Source organism: Lepeophtheirus salmonis, chromosome 4 (assembly GCF_016086655.4).
Source record: "Lepeophtheirus salmonis chromosome 4, UVic_Lsal_1.4, whole genome shotgun sequence".
Classification (NCBI taxonomy): Eukaryota; Metazoa; Arthropoda; class Copepoda; order Siphonostomatoida; family Caligidae; genus Lepeophtheirus; species Lepeophtheirus salmonis.
Genome location: NC_052134.2, coordinates 15837791 through 15858380, shown reverse-complemented (window position 1 = coordinate 15858380; position 20590 = coordinate 15837791). Strand labels below are relative to the sequence as shown.

The 20590-nt window shown below is 30.3% G+C and overlaps 1 long non-coding RNA gene across 1 annotated transcript; it reads left to right on the top strand.

The window, feature by feature from the left end:
- Positions 1 to 1880: 1880 nt before the first annotated feature.
- Positions 1881 to 19463, top strand: LOC121116909 (uncharacterized). Its single transcript, XR_005863977.2, has 2 exons — positions 1881 to 1996; positions 19303 to 19463. It is a non-coding gene; the product is annotated as an uncharacterized lncRNA (long non-coding RNA).
- The last annotated feature ends 1127 nt before the right edge of the window (positions 19464 to 20590 follow it).

The following is a 20590-nucleotide window of genomic DNA, read 5'->3' as shown; positions in this document are numbered from 1 at the left end:
CTCATCATAGATGGCGTGCACGTATATTCAATTGAAAGTTCGTTCATTGTGTGACGATAGCATAATGATGAAACAATAAATTATCTTCATACATAAATAATAATAGAAAACAGAGAGTGAGAGAGGTTTTAACCCCTCCAACAGCAGCTCCATCTGTCTGGAAGAGGGGTTCTTAACGTTCTGCGTGCGTATGTATCTATCTCTAATATTATTATGAGATGATAATAATAACAAAAAGAATAAAAAAATGGTGTGGGGGACCTCCTACTGGGGGGCAGGAGAAGAAGGTAGACAGAGCTACAACACTGGGTCTACATACACTCTGTGTATGTAAGCATAATACCTGTCTGCCTTCCTCTATAGCTCTCTCTCTCTCTCTCTCTCTCTATCATATTATATTTTCTTAGTCTCCTTTTTGGAATAAAATATATTATTATTATATATTACATAAAAATATACATGTTTCACCTTAACAATTTTTAAAATGAATTATTTTTGGGAGGATAAACATCTTCTTATGTAAATAAAAAAACAATAACCCACACAACCTCTACAGAGATCTTTGCATATGATTACATATTGTATACAAGTTGCAATATCTGTAGAAGTTACAGTGTGCACGTTTTTATATATAGTTTATACTACGATTTCTACGTCTTATGCACTTGATTAAAATAACAAATTATGTCGTTTATATTAACTATTATTAATCAATTAGTTATTTTCATTTAATCAAATAATAAATTTCGTATTTATAACACAAGTTTAAAAAAAAAAAATAATTTGATATTTCACGAGCGGATTACGGATTCGTACCTGTTATTTTTTATTATTAAATCTGGTTTTATAGAACTTTTTCATTATTTTTACCTTTTAAATATGTTTAACTAACTTTTGAGTAAGAAAAAAATTATTGATTCACATGATAGTTAATTATTTTTTTCCAAAAATGTATTTTTCTGTCAAATACTATTAGAATATATGTATATAGGGAGATTATTTTGTAATATTTTGTATAATTAATTTGTAATTGTCATCAAAATAGTCAAAAATTACAGGTCATCAATATATGACAATCAAGTAATATTCAATTACTGCATTATCTTCAAGACAAGTTGACTATATATTCATCATTTAATATTTTCATCTCATAATTTAGTAACTTGTACATAACATATATATATATATGTTATGTATGTAGCTCGTCAGCACAGAAGTAAGCTAGAATGTTATTTTTCCCCAATTAAGTGTGGATTACATTTGTATTCTCCGACCAATTAACTTTTATTAATAAATTATTCTTATCAACCATTTGGAAGCGCAGCAAATATCACTTTTAGTTGATATTCACAATAAAATAATGATACATCGATAGCTTTTTTGTTTTGTTTTTATTTGAAAGGAGCCATATCGGGCAATTATAAGTTTCTTAAATCAAAGAAAGGTTTTAAACTACATAAAGTAACCATTCTAGGGTATCTCAACTCATTTGACAAATTTGAATAATAAACCTATAATAGACACAAATATGCCTATTAAATCTTGGGTTGTACTTATAAATGTGCTGACGCACACCATATTATGTATGTTGATATCTTTTGAGTCTTTGATTTTTCCCGGGGCGAGGAAAAGTCATGTTTCCCTTAATAAGTTGAAATGTTGCAACTTGTACAATTTGCTTGCACATGTTACAAGTTGTACAAAACCGCAACTTGTACAATGCATACATCTGTTTATCTCTCTATGTATGAATGTATTCACATGGAGAAGTATCTCGGGGTGTCCCCCCTATCGTGACACAATATAAAGAACTTTTTTTTATTCTTTATTCAAAAAAGTCTTTTATTTTTTATTTTTGCTAAGCAGTTTCATTTCAGGCACTCAAGACTTCACACATACCTACATATTTATAGGATTTATGTGGATAGTTTGGGCTCGTAGATTCATCAACAAGAGTCCTTTCGTGTTTGATCTTCATAAAGTCTACATTGGTTGAGTAAGATATATTTTATTACACATATAATATGATATATAAGTATATATATATTTATGTTCCAAATTTTTTCCCACAATCTTCACCATTGAAGAGGGGAACTAAAGAATTAAATGTCGGTCAAGAAATATATTACATACATGGATATTTATTAGGAAAAAAGGGGAATGGAATTTCTCCGGCTCTTACTCCTAAGATCCTTAATCCTAGTGAATAATACGTAAAACCAAGGTACCACTGTATATTGGACATAATTATACTTATTTATATATAAGATTTAATGATCACTAACGAAACCTTTTTAAATATCTTTTATAAAGTGATTTGTGGTACGTCGTTAACTTTCTTGTATCTCGCAACCTTTCATCTAAAAAATGAACAAAAAAAGACCCAGAATCACCTGGGAGTAGTTAATCAATTCTTTTCAGCTCTGTAATTATTTTAAATTCATTATTTGATATGGGTTATAGCGTAACAAAAGCCATTCTAATTTAACCAATCAACGTTCAGATACTGATAAGGAGTGAAAAAGTTGAAACATTGACAGCTGACAACAAAAGACTGTCTATATTTTTATGTTATTAGGATAATGTCGTGATAGGTGCAAATATTTTAGATATAACAAATATACAATGTGAATGAAGTCAAGTGTTGGGAGTGTTTGAAACCTATTTAAAATTATTAATATTTTCTGAAGTAGGGGATTGGTTAAAAGCTCAATTTGTTTCCTTGATCAAACACCCATGTATTTAAAATGCTATTATAATTAATATTATAATATCAGATTTGACTAGTCCTATAATATTAATTCTTTCAGATATATAGGTAAAAGAAGTTAGGGACATAATTTGATAAATAGTACAGAGTAGGGTTGACTTAGACAAACCAAAATTTACAACAGTAGAACCAACCTATTTCTTCTATTGTTGAAATCTAATTAGAGATTATAGCAACTTTCAATGCAACCCATTAAATGCTACAACTGTTCCCGTTTCCAGGGACGATTGCAACTGTTCAAAAACTGAATTGGACAATAAAAAACTACACCTTTAAGGGAGTTAAATTATTATTGTGAAGATAAATATACAATTATCACATTTGACTAAGTTTGATATACTAATTCATAAAATGAGCAGTATCCACGCACATAAGAGGTATCTATGATACCTAATGTAATAGTATGACTTAATAAAACAAATAGAAGCATCAGACGCCTCTAATAATTACGGTATCCTTTATTTTATTTGTCAATTAGGAGGTTTGAATTTAAGCCCCACGAAATATACCTCACTCATAAAAACCAAAATTATATCATTCTTTCAATCTACGACTAATAAAACCAAATTATTATATAAACCACTTTTATCTCTAATCTTGTTATGTAAATAACGGCATTCATTTAATTTTATACCCTCATTAGCATTTAATTGTGGGAGCAGTCAAAAATAAGTCGTAGGGTTTGACCAACACGAAAGCCATGGGTGTGACTGGCAATATTTTCCCAGCCATTTCCTATAGAGATGAAGATATCTTTCACGACATCCTATTTAAAAAAAGCAGATGCTACCAAGAATGTCACGCAATAACGAGGCCTTTTTCATATTTGTTTTTTATCTTAAAAAAATTGCATATTATGTGGTAATTCATACACACAATACACTCTTGTAAGAAGCTCGTTCGTTACAAATCCCTTAAAAAAAAAATTATGTTAAAATGATGAGGAAAGAACAATTCTCTATTTATAGAGTTGTAAATTATAAGCTCAGTCAGTTAGTAAAAAAGAAAATCGAAAAATGACTTTGAAAGCCAAACAATTTAAAGAATCTTTTTTTCCAAAATAAATTTTTTGGAAAAAATTGTGAAGAATTAAATTTGAAATATTAAATTTTTTTGGAAAAAAAAAATTGAAAAATCGACTGCCATTCACAAAAATTTATTTTTTTGGAGAAAAAAACAAAAATCCACCCCTATTCCCAAAAAATTTCAAAAATTATATTTGAGATATAAAATTTTTGCAAAAAAAAATTGGAAAATCCATATACGTATATTGACAGAAAATTAAATTTTTTTGAAAAAAAAATTGAAAAGTTAAATTAAATATCTTATGTTCAATTTTGTGTAAAAAAATTTTTTTTTTTTTTTTTTTGGGGAGGTTGGCTATAGCCCCTCCAGCCCACCCCTTGCAGACAACCCTGTAATTAGATTAGCGACAAGTATTTATAAGAGGAAGGAAATAAACACAAATACTACTCGTATATAGCAATGATTTAGGCAGGAATCACTCCGATATTTATCCTCAAGTCATTTAAACAACAAAGACATGGACTTATAACTCCAAAACAAATCCCCAGTTATCTCTGCGCCTTTCATGGGTACACGTACTCTTAATAACTTTATAATTAAATGCTCTCTTCTAGATATTTAAAGAACAACTATTACTAGATTAATAAAAAACAACATGTAGGCTCAAGAATGCATAAAATGTACACCTGTGGTATTTATTAGCGTTCTAATACTAAATAAGACTTACTAATTATGTACTAATAATTGAATGTCGAACGTATCTACAATTAATTGTAAAATAAGGGGTGAAAATTTGCTAGCTCATAGCCAACATATTCTTTGCTTGGATATAGCTTACTATATGTCAAAAAAATGTTCACTACTTGGATGAAAGTAAGACATTGACGAAAATGCATATTAGTAGTTTTTTAAAGGTACATTTATTTATAGAGTTAGTAAAGACATAAATTTCCCAACTTTTGGAGACATTTTCTAAACTTTTTTGTCCATTTGTTCATCTATATATTGTACAAATACAAACAACAAGCGAACTTTGAAGCCAGTATCTGAAATACATAAATATACACATACACAAATACATTCAATGAATCCATTTATAACCATCAAAAATACAATAACAGAACTCGAACGAACGAGTCCAAAAAATAGAGCTTTTAAAATCATTTGTTAGTTACAAACAAAGCTAACGTAATAACAATAAGAGCAGGACTACATAATATGAGAGTCCGTTGTGATCAACAAGAAAGAGACAAACAAACGAGTCTGGGAGGCCGGTTTTTTTTCCTTGCTTTTTTTTACAATGCAAGAACCTTTGAATTTTGCTCTATATACAAACATAGTTATATTTTCTTCGTTATGAAAAAGGGAACACAAATAGAACTGAAGACTAAAACAATGGGCCATAAAATATCAACCTCATTCAATAACAATAATAGTAGTTATCATAAAATAACAGAGGTCAAATTTAGAACATAATAATATGTAGATACTTTCCCGAAAAATAGACGTAATCATCGGGACCAGAGGGCCCTGGGCTAGTGAACAAGGGGTCATTGCATACACCCACTCATTTTTATATTAATATCAATATTAAAAACCGTTTTGTTTAAATAATTTTGAATATCGAAATTTTCGAAAAAATTTGAGATTTTTTAAATTTATTTGTCTTTTATAAAAAAGGAAGATTTTGTTCAAATTATTCTATAACCTTTTTAAAAAGTTTATTGTCTCTTTTTTCTTTATTTATTTTTGATTGATCTATTTATTTTATGTTAGCAGAATAATTATTTTAAAGGAAAAGTTCTTTGAATTCTAAAAACAGTAATTGAAGAAATATTTTAATTAAAATTCCTGTTTGATTTCATAACTATACCACTAATTATAGAACAATAGCCTTAATTTTGTCCACAGAAAAACAAGGAAATATAAAATTGCCCGTTCCATCTATAAAATATTCCTTACATAGTCATTCCAATCACCACCAATCCTCCAATAACAAAACCCTAATTACTGCACTGAATCAATCCATTTATCCAAACTAGGCGGGGGTCTGTAACACCGTCGAGGGAATGTATATGAAAGTGGAGAGGGCAAGTTATGTTATGGTAACGTCATCAGGAATGGTGCTAGATAATTTAATTTTCGATAAATTCATTTCTTTTATTTTTATTCCTTCTTAATTTAAATCCTTGTAAAATCTATCCCCCAACATTTCATTTCCACTTTAAAAATGAGTATATACAGGGTGTCTGCAAGATTATATTTGTAGTGATGAGGGGGGGAGCTTGGTTTTTGGAATTTTTATGAAAAAAATTGAAAAATTAGATATTGTAGAAAAAAATTTCAAATATTCATTTGTTGGAAAAATTTTTTTGATAAATTCACAGGTATTCACAAAAAAATTAAATTCTTTGGAAAAACAATTTCAAAAATCCACAGCTTTCACACAAAATTAAATTTCAGATATTAAAGATCTGAACTTTGAGAAGAGGAATAGAGGAGAAAAGGGAATGATGAAATTGATGAGAGTAGTGATAGATGATGAAAGAAGGGAAGACAAATGACAGGATATACTCCTACACCCCTATCTATGAACAATATCTACGGATCGGGATTCCATCCCAACTCACTATTAAACATTTATGGTGACGTCATTTTTAATGCATAAACGACATTAATATTTTATATATCTCTCCATTCATCACTATTCATCAGTCTTCTCCTGTTCATACTTCCAGTGTCTATTTGTACAGTCCTACACAAAAACTACTAACAAGCTTTGACCGTTTGGCGTCACTAAATATCCCTCTTTAAAGTGGCAATGAAATGTCACGTGGATTAATTTTTGAGGGAATAAAATTACTGGTACTGAAAAGACTGGGAATGATTCTACAGGATTGGAGGGGGGGTTTTTTGACCAATTTCCACGATTTTGACAGAATGTTTCGTTTCTTTCATAATTTCTTTTAAAGGAAACATTTTGTTTTGTCTTTCATTAGCGTAACATTCCTTGCAAGAGGCTACATTTTATCGAAACCCCATCTTTTTTTAGGAAAATTAAAAAAAGTGCGTGGCATATGTTCCCCTTGAGCCCATATAGTTCCAGCTCCACTGATCTCCACCAATGAAATTTTACACAGAATATCAATGCAAAAAATATCTATAGATTACCTGAACAAATGCGTACTCTGATGCAGCTAATCACTCTTCTGTGGGTAACATTTTAAATAAGTTATCCGTTGTTTTTATCCAGCTATATGTCATATATCTAGCTCTATTGCGAGTATTGACAGGTAATTACAAATCTTTGACCATTTGGATGTTTACTTATATACAATATGTATTCAAGTGATTACTGAGCAAACAAAGTAGTCTACATTTCTTTGTGACGTCATCTTCCTATATCTAAAAAGCTGAACAAGAAATGCTTATTATTGCATTACAAATATGTAATTATAAACTGTTAGCTTACGCACTCTTACTCATTAATAGAGTTTACCAAAAAAAATGTGGAGAGGGCCAGTTATAGGAAAATGACGTCATATATTGATAGCAATATATTCACGCAATTTTTATTGATATTGTCTGTCCAAAAAGGGTTTCTCCTCCTATGCGTACGAATAACATTAAAGAAGGGAAAATTGGTGCATTTTTAAGCGTAAGAGAATAAATATTTGTCCAATTTGTTTTTTTCAAGTTATAACTTAAGAGGAGGAGTTAATTTTTACACGCCCACCGCGCTCATTTTTCCATCTCTATTCATCACTAATAAAATTGCATTAGTGCATTATTTGGTACCTAACAATGTTCTTTGTAATTAAGACTATATACCTACGCAATTTTGCCAGTGTGTCCAGTTGAATTATTACTTACTACCTTATTTTTTTTTAAAAGTACTCAAAACCCATCCCTAATCCAAACCTAACCAGCTCCAAACCGAATATTACATATTATACACTTTTTTAATCATAAAATTATATATATAAATTTTTAAAGACAATAATAAATAGTACATGCTATATAATAGCTATAGGTATCTACCTATGTATACTGAGGTCTTGCTGAGATGAAATGCCCCTCACAGCACGATGAATTTCTTGTTATTTTACTATTAACTATTACATATATTTTATTTTTTTTGAAAAAAATTATATTAATTTTCATAACGATAAAAAAAATTCATTTATTTTTGGGGGGAATGGTATGTCAGTTGCTACCTATACATGGATATATCTACCATGTACCCCAAGTACGGATTTGGTGCGTCAAAAAATCAATATCCAAACTGATTTCCAGGCTGGCAGTTCTTCATAATTTTCCTTGCAAAGACTGTGCGAAGTTTTTTAAGGGTCTTCCTCATTCATCCGTTGAATGCCATTTTGGGGCAATACTTCAAGACTACAGAGCACTGCAAAAGCACAAAATTATGGAAATTACCTTCTTTTTTTTCAGAAAAGACAATTTATTGAACCTATACACATAATTATTGTATCCTTCAGAGTTCTCATATCTGGAGAAGGGCAAATTTAATAATAAACGATTGCAAAACACAATAATTTAAAAAGTGGTCACTATTTTGCAGTTTTTGGGTACATTGTATATACTTGCCCATACGTCATACTTTCTTTTTCTATCTCGAAATCTAAGACAGCAACAGTTAAATTCAGATTTTGGAACTTTCTAACATAAGGAAGTAGATTTGCAAAGCGAAGAATTGGAGTTGGAGAAGTGAGATCACGAATTTATCGAGATATTCGGATAATTAGCACTTCGGAGGATCATGAAAGTAAATTGGAGGTCTCGTTATGTAAAAGAACTTGTGAGTTTACCTCTTATTAAGTATTCCGAGGGAGGGAGGGACTCAGAATCGATATGTAGACTCAGAGATGAGGCCGAAGGAGAGCACATCTCATTGAGTAAAGTACAATGATTTTTTATTGTATCTACTTACCTTTAAGGTATAATTATTTTGGATAAACGTAATAGGTATCATTAACTCCTGAAACAGAAAAATAGAAAATATATAGTACCAACTTTAATTATTGACTAATCATGCGAAGAAACTTATTCGAGCAATTATGATCGATTGAGTCTAAATCCCTCTCCTCCAACTCGGATAGCATATTATTCGCTTTGTAAAGTTATTTCTTTATTATTAAAAGGTTGCGATGCTTAAATTTTAACTGTCCGCTGTCGTTGTCCCAATTTCAAAATAGAAACAAAATGTGTTGTGTCCGGGTAAACTTATTCAATGTAGCTCAATCTTCTAAAATAAAAATTATAATTCTGTCTATATTCATATTTCAGTTGGGGACACAAACTTTGTTTTGAGGGGCACAGACATTTAGCGCCCTCTCGTCCTTAAACCACTGGGTAAAGCTATGGGTACAGCAGACCTGAGCCTTCGAGACGGAGATAATGAAAAGTTGTAAATTGCAGAAACAAAAAGACCCAGCGGATCCCTGTTTAACCAAATAACTCATATTCGGAAATCGGTACGCACTGGATAGAAATGTTTGTCGACTACGGTGTTTTATAATAAATTATAATGTTCGGTTATTGAGGTTTCGCTGCACTTTTTTTTTATTTTTCCTAGATCATGATTTGGATATGAAATGTGTATAGTCCCCCATGAAACATCTTGCATGTAGTAACATATATATCTAATATAAAAAAATAATGACATAAAAAATGTGACGTCACGATAATTCGGTTATCAAATTATAGAATGATGCAGCAAAAAATTCCTATGGTATCAGTAGATATAATGTATACTTATAAATATATAACGAAATTAATAGGACCACTCATAAAAAGAATAAAAGATCTTTTCTGATATGACATTAAAACATTTAGAACAATTTTGAACCACATACTAGGATTTATCTTCCAAGATCCCAGGATCCCGGTTTCCCAGAAAAGAGTTTAAAATAATTTAATAATGAATAATCGATGGTTATAAATAATGTTACAGGAAGACAAAAATATTTCGAATGATGGAATTTTAATACTAAATTATCAATATTATGCTTACTTAATTGACTTTTAGCAATCGGCTTGGGTTGTATATTTCACAATTATATAAGCCCCTTGCTGTAACAAAAACTATATTGTACATCCCATATTATCAAAGTTTTTTTTGTGGTAGGAAGGATCAGTTTAGGGGTTTTAAAAACATTATCACTATTAGTCCTAGAATATAAACGATGAAATGGAGAATTGATACTATAGATAATCTAAGTAAATAGGCAAGAAAACTCATCAATGGAAAAAAGTTCTCCTCTTGATTGATAATAAGTTTAAGGCTTATTACTGAACTAAGTTCATCTTATGTCTTACTTCATTATTAAAAATGCAAATCTTTTAATTCTTTACAAATGTTTACTCTATGTTCAATTCTCCTCACTCTCAACAAAAGTCATGTCCCTTGTCACTTTTTGATTGAGGGTGCGGGTTATTAAGTGAACATAATTGACATAGATGTTTTATTTTTTTAATTATTATGTCAACTGCCTTGTCTCCTCTTTCCTTAGAGTCCTTTTTAGTTAAGACCTGCAAAATGCTTCTGTTAGCTTGAGTAGATTCCTAGTCATACGGATATATTTCTTCCCCACACAAGATGTCGATTTTAATGATACCATAGATGAATGACATCACTCTCTCACTTCTTGTTATTTCCCCCGTATACCCTATGGAACCTTTTCTTCCTTTCGCATAATTTACTTTATTAATTCAGTTATAAGGGCAAATTTATAAAAGCTGCTTAGTAAGTAATGGATAGAGATTGGATTTGTGTATGAGGGTGGGAAGAAGGCGGAAGGAAGATATATAGTACTACTGAATTAAGACCTTAGTTAGTATCAGCTTCCTGTTTTATGATTTTGGAGGGGGACTATAAAGAGGAGAACCTTCCAAATTTAAAATAGCATTATCGCAGGGAAAATATTATAATTATATATAAACTCATACATATATATATTTTATTATGAATTTATAAATTAATTAAGGATTATTTTTTGAAGAGGGAGATGTTAACTCACCCACGACCTATTAAATAATGAAAAAAAAAAAGGAGAGGAAAGAGCACACGCATCAACTGTTTTTCCTTTTTTATCACTAGACCTTACACCAATCCACTATTTTGTAACGAAATAATATTTAACACTCCTAGGGGACAAAAAAAGTATTGCTACGACCACTACCTTGTACATATATTGATCACGTGATTTTCGCTTCGCCAATTACTTTATAGTTTTGGCTAAAGCTAGCTTAAAGAATAGTTTGTCTACTTGAAATATAAAAAGAACGTAAAGTTTACAGCTTATATTTTTCATTTACTAACAGGATCCCGGTATTTCCAGGAAATGAGAAACTCTACAAGATAGATACAGAGGGTAATATATACATTGTATAGTCTATTTATTAAAGCAAGATGGTAATAGTAGTTAGTTACCTAAGTATCTATTTAGAGTGATACCCGCATATTCTCCGCCATTGTTTACCTGTTTATTGTTTTGTTTTTATTATTTTTTATTAATAACTTTTTTGTGTGTGTGTTTGTATTTTTGAACCATCAGCATATTAGCTATCGATTTAATAGTCGTCTCCTTGCATGACAATTGAAAACAGACATTAAATACTATATATGTATAGAGTGTGTACAAGTTGCCGTTGCTGTGCAAGTTCAAACTTGTATAAAGAAATTATATATTAGGATGGGTGAGGTTAATGCCCAAACTTTGTCCAAATAAGCTGTACTTTTTTAGGTACTGTGTATAGAAAACTTTATGAAACATCCTTGAAATTTCTTTTAACACTATTAACATTTTTGGTTGAATATGACAAAAAAATAAACAAATCAAATTTTTGTTTTTTTGATTGTGTCTCGTAATTTTTTTGAGTAATGCATATCTTTGATTAAGATTCAATGTTTAAAATATTTTTTTACTACTTTTTCGAAAAAGGACCAATTATTATCAAAAAAATTGAAGAAAGTTTCAAAAAATGTTATTATTTCAAAGTCTCATTACTCTATTATTTAATTATGTGCAACATCTACCATTTAAATTACCATTTACTCATTGATGCTCTCATTTCAATTTGATCTGTTAAAATCACACATATGTATATTTATGATTGGTATAAATGTGGACATTTGAACTTTATAACGTGTCACAGAATAGGTCGTACCAATGAGTAATTTTCATCCTAATATTACACCATTAATCGACCATTTAAAGAATGCTCAATTATTGCATTATCCTCATCAAAAGTAGGACTTGACACGTGATTTATAAATTTAAAAAAAAAACATGTGAATATATTGAGTAACTTTAACAATTTTATGTTACGGTTTACTACTTGTAGACGACATAGATATAAGAATTGGTTATTCATGAGTTTGTAGTCTAAAGTACAACATGCATGCTTAGAAATTAGCCAATTAGGAATACGCAAACAAACAAAGGAAAAACAATATCAACAAAAGGTATAAAAGAGGAAGAAGATGGGTTTGATCCTCTACCTGTAAAAGGTATGTAACTGCTTCATAAAATTATCTATACATCTCCATTTTTTCAAGAGAGTGAGTGATGGTGAAAGAAAGAGATAAAACTTATCATAAAACGTTGTTTGAAGCGGTTTTTTTTTATTTAGTCGAGTTTTTTGAAGAAATATTAACATAATTTATAAAGTTTTAAATCATTTGGCTAAGTTAGTTGATTAAAGCACTGCTTTTCAAACTTTTTCAGTCCCAACCTCTTCCTCACTTAAACAACAAATTTTTTAATTAACTTTTCAAGAGAAAAAAATGTTTTATAAACCATTTTTATACCCGCTACAATTTTGGAAGTCGAAGGAAATGCGAAAAGAGTTTAGGCTCATGAACCATTCAGCATACTTTTTTACATAATATATACTGAGTACTAAATATGGTTGTACCATTGTAATGATATGCATATTTAAAACGGTATGATACTGAATATGTATTCAAACCGGTTTTTACAGCAGTGACATAAAGCCATAAAGAAGTTGAAATGGCGTAACCTCCCAAATTCCTGTGCTAGAAAATTGTACTTTGTAAAACTAAAGCAAAAATGACAATTGCATTTTTTAAAGTCATCAGCTAATTTCTGAGCTAGTCCCTTCCCCAATCAAAATTATTACAGATGACCCTGTAAGTGCATGTTAACGACTGTTTTTTTTTAGTCAAACATGTCTCAAAAAGTATGGAAACACCATATAAATTCTCATAGCGGTTTAGAAATATTCGTTTTCTTAAAACACTAATACTGCAATATCTTAATCCGTTTGCTTAACTCTTTATCGGTAAAGTTAATATTGGTTCTATATCGGTTTATTCAATCCACAAAATGTGGGGTATTCCTATAAACTAACTTTTATTGTACGTATATTAGTGTTGTTACGATACTTTTATTTGTACCGAATATATGTTTTGATATTTCCATACTTTTCGTACTAAACCTTTTTTATGACTTAGTGGAAATACAAGCAAAATGGTAGTATAGTACCATTTTAAATGTGTTATCATCCTGGTACCACTATATAAATCATGTGTATACCGAATAACATATAGAGCATTTTCACTGACGTCCTCAATTGTACTATAATTTAAGGCAACCCATCTTAGGGGCATATTGTTGATATTTATTTAGTACATAAGATCGACAAATTTTAAATAAAACTACATGAAATGACTTTAAGAATAAAAAAATACTTAACATTTGCATTGAATACTATTTTATGCAGATAATCATCACTGATATTTGAATTAAATCAAAGTGTACTGAAAATCCCTATAAAATATTTAAATTTGTACAGTTATTATTATTCTTTGATTGATGGGGAAGTAAAAATAGGATAATTAGAGAAAAATATTTAATTATTTCCATACAAAATTGTTATTTTATATATACAATAAAGAAATAAGATTGTATAACGGTGTAATAACATATTTGGGTGTGATGTAATATGAAATAAAACTAAAAATTTGAGGGATATTTTTTGATAGACAGCAATCTTTAATTTATTTTATTTGTTGGTCATATTTTGGCCTCCAATACTTGACTATTTTCCATAATATTAAGGGGTTTCTTCTGTTATGAAACTTGGTTCTTTAGGCCCCCAAAATACCCGACATCAACAATGCTGACGTCAAATGAGAGCACTCTACATAAATAGCTAATATTATTAATGAAAGAGTTTTAAAATGAAAAACAAAAAACCCTTATACTTTGTATAATATATGTATAGAAATACCCGAGCGGATCCAATCCAGATGAAACAACTGATAAATGCTTAATATAATCATTATAAAAAATTGCCAAAATGCAGCATCTGTTCTTTATATTTCCGAGAATTCTTTTGGTTTTGTATTTATTCGGAAGGAGTTTCCCTATTTTTGTTTCCTTAACTTAAAGAAATAACACATATAAACATTTTGATTTCCTGAAATTCGATCACTTCCCATATTCTTTTTATATTTATATTGTATATACTTAGTTATTGTCAAGTCGGGTACTTTTTTTTTTTTTTTTTTGTCTTTCTATGAATGATATAACATTAAATATAGAATAAAAAAATAATAAAAACTAGAAAATATTTTTCCAGCTGTTCTATATATATGTATAATGTATGTTTTTTTCCCTGCCTGCAGTTCTATGTATGACTATATGCAACTCCTAAGGGGCACAAAAGGAAACTGTTGCAGCCCCAATAAGAGCTGAAGATCAGTTGGATCTGATAATGACTTGAAAAATAAAATAATTTATAAGTACTACAGTTGATTTTCTATTAAAAAAAAATCAAATAACAGACATTAACGAACTCCGTAGAGTCTATCAGTTTTCAATGCGTTCATAGATATGTGGTGAGTTAAGATCAATCTTAAACAAAAGCCAAGAAAATTAGAATTAATGTCCTATATATTTGAGTACACTTTGAATGTTGTCATATAGGTGGTGAGTTAACACAAAGTTATTGCCTTTTAAACTCATGAAATGCTATTTTTTACATCATATACATTTAGATACAAACAGCCCATTATTTCATTGACATACCTATTTCGCTAAATTTTAAGCTCTGTATTCAAATTTCTGGGATGAAGTGGTATAAAAAATAATATGGTCTGTAGTTTGAAGTCTTTATTTGATTCATGAGACATCATTTGGCTCCGATATGACCCTTTTAAATCAAAGATGGCCGCAACATTATACATATATATATTTTTGGTGGGAGGAAGCTTGGTTTTTCGACTTTTTTTTTTTTTATTTCAATAATTCATAGCTATCCTCTAAAAAAATTTCAAATATTAAATTTTTTAGAAAAAATAAAAATTATTTAATTTGGGGGGAGCCCTCCAGCCCACCCCCTGCGGACACCTCTGCAAATGTGCAAATGTACAAAATATATCAATTTTTTATTCTACAATTGTGACGAATTATTTTTGCTACTTTAATTTCCAATTTGTGACTCACTAAAGGACAAAATCAAATGGTTAATAGATATATGGACAATAACTATTTGTCAAAGAATACAAAATATGTCATCCAAACTCAATTTAAAATAAAAAACACATTCTAAAGAGGCTTTTATATATTTGAATGACTATAATATGTGTAAAGTTTTCAGAGTAATGAGTTTTTTATTGACGTCACAGATTGAATATTAAACAGAAAGCAATGTCATTTTGAATACATAGTTTATCAGAATGGTGTGATGGAAAGAGTCGTGGATGTTGGGCCTCATAATATTTTTCTACTCACGTCATAGACTGCATAATACACAAAAATACATGCCATTTTGGATTCATAATTGTACTTAATGGCAAGATGTTATGCAGACATCCTTTTGATAAAAATCATTCTAGCCTGTTTTTGTGTTGACAGACCCCATATTACAAACACTCAAAAAAGAAAAAGAAAAAAACCCTCTTATTTAAATAAGAATAAAAAAGAGAAAGTGTAAATTAAGTTTCTTGGTGTGTTTAGGGTACAGCATGCATATTAGACTATGTATATCTAAGAGGGACCTTGAGTTCCTCAGATTGGCCATGATCACTTTTTAGGGCATTCATTTAGGAGAAGTGGAATCGTCATCATCATTAGTCATTACTCATCACTCAGACAGGAATGAAAAATGATTTTTTTTCTTCCCGATAGGTTCGTTGGTTGGTTTGAGTTTGAGCCTCTCCCCTATGATGAAGCTAGTAGTACCTACCCAAAGTGTGAAAATATACATCAGACATGAACTATTTATGCTTTGATATATATATTTTTTTTCTTTTTCTATTATGTGTTCAATTTCTTTCTTTTATTAATGAACAATGCAGTCCTTTCTCTCTTTTCCCATTGTATTTGAGTCTTATAGCCATTCAAACAACAAAACAAGACAAAAAATGAGTGGCTGATTTGATCTATAAATGGTTCTCCATCCAACTGTCATTAGAGATAAATTTCATTACATGGCTAATAATTATGATGACACATATGTGCCAGGGGCTTCCTCTAGGATTTTATTTTGGGTGGGGCTTGGTTTGAATTCAAAAAATTGAAATTTTTGCTTTGCTACATAATTTGAGCGAACTACATTTTTTTAAGAGAAGAAATCCTTAGAAAAAATTTCTATCACTGTTTACTCATCTAAATTTTTCTTTCCAGGGAGATAATTCTTCAAAAATTTCTTCATTTGGGGGAGGGGGGCTATGGCACAACATCTGAGGAAATGCCCTGTCTACTTACTCATAAGTAGGGTCGCCCTTTATATATAGGGAAAATGACACCTCAAATTCATACAGCAGCAAAAATATATAGCCCCATTTCAACATAGTGATTGGCCAACAATTTCAAAAATGGAGCGCCGTGGCTCACATGGAGGGGGGGATGTAATTACTATTGATAACTCACCCATACTATTGAAAAAATTATTAGGCCTCAAACCCCATTAGTTTAGTATAACTTTAATGATCTTTCACTCATGAGAATAGCTAGTCATTATTCTTAATCTAGGTCTAATCAAAGTATTTAGGGTTCTTTTATAAATTTTGTAATGATCCCATTTTTTATGGGGGTGTACGAGCAAACATTGTCATCATATTTTTCCGATTTAAATGACAATTTCATGATGCCATACCTTGTAATAGGAAAATATAGTGTATCAAATGAAGATACTACTAACCTGATCATCAAAAATGTTCAAATTCGGGTTCAGAATCCCCCCCCCCCGTTATTATTCCCCTGTATAATCTTCGTACTAAGTTAGATCAAAATCGATTTATTACTTTTGTCTTAATCCTGGTGACCAATAGTCAAAGAAATAGAGGAAAATAAAAGTACTATGGAATAAATATTAGGGTCCTAGACCAATTATATTGGTAAAGCTTTAAGTGTCTTTCATTCACGAGAATAGTTAGCTATTATTCTCAATTGAGGCGAAGTAAAAGTATTTATTGACCTTATATGAATGGGTGAAATGTATTTATGATGATGTCACTCTCTCATATCTATGATAACCATGGCCGCATTACTCCAAAAATAGGATCCAGGGCTGAGAAGATTTACAATATTAAGTACATATTTTCAGCTCATCATGATTTGGAATACCACTGGGCTACAGCCCAGGTTAGCCCTTACATTAAAGCTACCCTAACGACAACGTACCTTATCAAAGATGCTTTTTTGTCCGAGTTGGGTGTCTTCTTAAGACATAGGAGAAGACGGGATGGGATATACAAATTTTTGAGACTGCTATATCCCTTTATATTAGTGATGTATCGAATACCTAAAATGATGGTTGTTTTTTTAGAAAATAAAAATATATTCAATATAACGTAAAAATAAAATAATATTCGATTATTCAATACTATGGATCCGAATCTTGCCGACATAGAGGTAAATATTCAAAAACAAAGCATATAATCTGTATATATAAATGTATTCGATACATCAATAATAGTAATTCATATGGATGTGCAGAGAGTCCCGTTCATGGAAAGAACGTTTTAAAACTAACCTATAAACAGGGTTTTTTTACTATGTGCTTACATATGACGTACGATCATAGCTCTAACAACTGATTAATGGTAAAGAATATCCAAAGGTTGTCATAACATACCTGCATAAGATACAAACGAATATATATCTATATATAATAAACAAAAATAAATTATGATTTAATGTATGTAGTACTTAGTGTGTAAGTGCTTACAGCTAGGTATTAGATATGTACCTAAATTATTTACCTACTACCAGCAGCTCTTTGTTGTCTCAAGAGGACAAGTATGTATATAGTATAAAGCTGATGGTTAAATACATAATGGATCTATGAACTGTAAATGATTTTAACATAATTATGTATCAAATTCACGAAAGGATAATTATTTATATTAAAGTTTCTCACTCGGGATCTCCTTTTACCGTTTTGATATTATTTCATAATATTAGTTTCATCGTTTTAAATATAGGGATGATGTTCAAATTATGCATAAAATTCGAGCTAAATACAATATGCAAGTAAACAACTGATAAATGCAGAAAAAAGCCAAAAATGCAAATACACCTGATAAATTAGAATGTATTCTAGTGAAAAATCAATATATAGTTAAAATTTCTCAATCATTCAGCTCCTTGCTCTATTGAATTATCCTATTGTGCGGCTAGACATCATTTTCTTAGAGTACTTATCTGAGAATTCTTGAACTCCCTGTTGTGGATATTAGCAGGGACCTAGGACTAGGACGCCATTGCTGTTATCGTTGTAAGGGTTGACGTAAAGACCATCTGTGTGTCTTTGTCTCCTTTTTTATTTAAATCTTCTTACTTTTTGTGCCTAGTGCACTGTCCATGCTGTTCTAGGAACATTTTCTGTTGGTTTCACCTTTAAACTTGAAAGGCTTCCATAGAAAATTCTTTGTTTCAGGCACATAAATCAAAATCATGGTAGCACCGAGCTTAGGTATAATCAATTTAAAAAGATGGCCTTTCACTTCGCATGAATGTAAATATATTGAAAAGACATTCTACTAGATACCCATTTATATTTATAGAGAAAAAACCGATTGTAAAAGATTTAAATAGCTTTGATGGGAAGATGGATATAATATATTTTTGAATATTCGTGTCCCTTTATAATTCATGGCGCCAACGGATTCATCCTTTGCTCTTCTTCTCATCTCCTAAAATATGACCAAGACATTTATAAGGAATTATGCAATGAAAATCTAGAAACAACTGGAAATGAGATTAATAAATAATAATTTTCAGGCAGTTGTCGACTATCGTAATAAAGTTGATTTTTTTTTTTTTTAATTCGAGTAATATGCGAATCTAACACTAATAAACAATATATTTGAAATATTTTTTTAACTCACGTGAATACCAATTTGATTTGTTTTTTTTTAAAAATCATGGGTCACAAATTATGTGGGAGTAATATAAAATTCATTATTGTCTGTCAAATGAACTTCATTCTATCTATTTTTATTTTTCTAGGTCATAGAATAAAGCGAGTGGACGATCAGAAATCATTGGTCTATTTTTATTCGCGTGTGTTTTTTCGTTCCCTTGTTGCAAAAGAATGTTACGTGTTATATGTTTATTGTTATTGGTATGATTTTGAAATAAAAAAAAGTTGTAACTTATATATGAATCTATATATACACGTCTCGTTTTATTTTATTGCCCATTTTCGAGAGAGGGAGTCATAAAAACACCAAATGTTTCCTCAATATAAAATTGGAGTGAGTAGTTAGATACATGTTGTTGGGAGGAATGCGATTGGTTTAGCCACGTACATACTTGTATGGCTATTTGTATACGTGCAAATATTTGGGGGAGATGAGCATGGGGGGTCATTGCAAAATAGGTTATCAGTTTATCCGATAGCTATTGGTTTTGGAAGAAAATCTATAAGAGAACGCTCAAAATTTAATCAAAAGCCTTCCCACTGCAACTGACGATTAAACTCTGAAAGAAAATGTGATGAACCCTTGGTTTCATAGAGTTCCTGATCATATTTCAATTTATTGACTGGATATAAAGTCCTCTTTAAAGTATATTTTATTTCTGAGGATTTGAACCGAACCCAATCAAAAAATTCAAGTAGTTGAACTAGTTAGAAAAGACTTGAGACTCGGCTTGGACTTGCAGTATAAGAACTTTTGACCCACCTCTAGTGTTTGTCTATGTGTAACCATTACGAGAAAATAGGTAAAGTAGGGCATTGCAAAATAGACGGCCAATTTAAGCAATGACTATCTGATTTGGAAGATTAGAATGTGTCCAGAAATGGTGTTCTGGTTATATTATTGATTGAAAATCTACAAAATATCGTTCAAAATCGAATCAAAAAGATAATCCACTAAGCTAACGATAAAACTTTGCAACTACATATATACTGACTTCCAGAAATTTCTGACATCCTATGATAAGGTTAGTATGAGCAAAAAAATAAAAAAAAGTTACCTAATCATATAATAGTAATAAAAATGAAATTATTGGTTGTAGTATTTACATAATAATTCTCCACTTTCTAGACCGATTACTGAACTATTATGAGTAATTTCCAATTAGAAAAGTTCCAAATTTTCAAACATTTTACCAATATGTAGGGGCAAAGTCACCAGAGACATATGCGCCTAGGCCCTCAATAACTTTTTTTGTAGTAGTATTTATTGGCTCTATTTATGGTGAGTCATCTACAGTCACTTTAATCAGCTTATTACCCTGAAAAGGCCTCTACAACGCTTATAAGTTTATCATGGGATTCCAGTTTAGTAGC